The sequence below is a fragment of the Populus euphratica genome, unplaced genomic scaffold (assembly GCF_000495115.2).
Source record: "Populus euphratica unplaced genomic scaffold, PopEup_1.0 scaffold693.1, whole genome shotgun sequence".
Taxonomy (NCBI): Eukaryota; Viridiplantae; Streptophyta; class Magnoliopsida; order Malpighiales; family Salicaceae; genus Populus; species Populus euphratica.
In genome coordinates this window covers 118,314-119,701 of record NW_011500566.1, presented here as the reverse complement: position 1 = coordinate 119,701, position 1,388 = coordinate 118,314, and positions in this window count along the sequence as shown.

Genomic DNA, 1,388 nt, shown 5'->3' with positions numbered 1-1,388 from the left:
GAAAAATAATCCTAAATCAACTAGAAAACTAATGTAATTTCTGCACGATAGTTTCTGGTCTTTACTGTAAGGCTTTTTTTATGTCTAATTGTTATGAAATTTTAACTCTATAGAAAAAAAAAAGTTTTTAGAATGACATGATAAAATGTCATCCAAATCCAACAATTGAATTGAAAGATATATCTAACATAAAACTATATATTACAAAATTAAGGGAAATCTATATGTAAATAGAAAAATAAATTGAATTTAGAGTGATGTAAGAAATAAGGTTTAAATATCTCTGAATTAACCAATTGAATGCTTTTTCAACTTTCTTAGCTTTTGACCTTGTCATGTAATGAATACAACTCTCATCAAAGGGGATTTAATTTTTTTTTTTTTTAAATAACAAGGACTGAAAAAATCAGGAAGGGCAATTAGGCTGGTGTGTGTTAAAAAACTGCGACACTTTTATGATATACGTGAACTGTTCCAATATTATTGTGTTGCTTTTTATTATGACGTAGATCTATCTCGATGAACTTTTTCTAGTGGTGGAACGTATGTCCATGGTATATAAACAATGAGTTTTTTGTGGCTTTTTCTTTCTTCTCTTTTATTTCTTTCTCATCTCCTCAAAATTCAATCCAAGCATGCCAAAATTTAAAGGCATTTTGTCAATTTGTTTTTATCAGATTTGGTTCTCAATGTTTTGATTTATATTTGTTTTGAATACCTTTTAAATTGATTTTTTTCCTAGTTTTTTCCCTAGTATTTGGTATCATTTGATTTTTATATAAAATTTAGTTCTCATTTTTTTAATTGCTATTTGTTTTGTTTCGAATCTTTTTCTTAATTGATTTTTTTCTTTTAATTTTACCTCTCAATATTTGGTTCCATTTTATTTTTATGTCAAATTTGGTTCTCATTCTTTTTATTGCTATCTGTTTTGTTTTATATTCTTTTTTTTATTGATATTTTTTCAATTTTATCCACGAACATTTTATTGATTGAGAATTTAACTTTATGATTTTTTCCGGTTTATCTTCTATAGGGTTAATCTCAACCTCATAAGCCAAGGTACACATTTAGAAAGTTAGGCTAGGTTGATTTTGATATTTTTAGTTTGTTTTTTAAAATTGATTTTTTTAAGTCCATCATTTAATATTAGATTTGTTAGGGATTGTAATTCGTGATTTTTTTTTTCATTTTCCTTTCTAAAGGATTATCTCTATCTTATTGACAGGACAAAAAGATTAATGTCTTCTCCCAAGTGCAGGAGTGTCGAAGTAATAAATAACCCAGCAAGACTGGGGTCGAACCACATAGAGGTTAATTGTATAAATTATAGATAACAATAATACAACAACAACAACAACAACAATAATAATAATAGTAGTAATAAT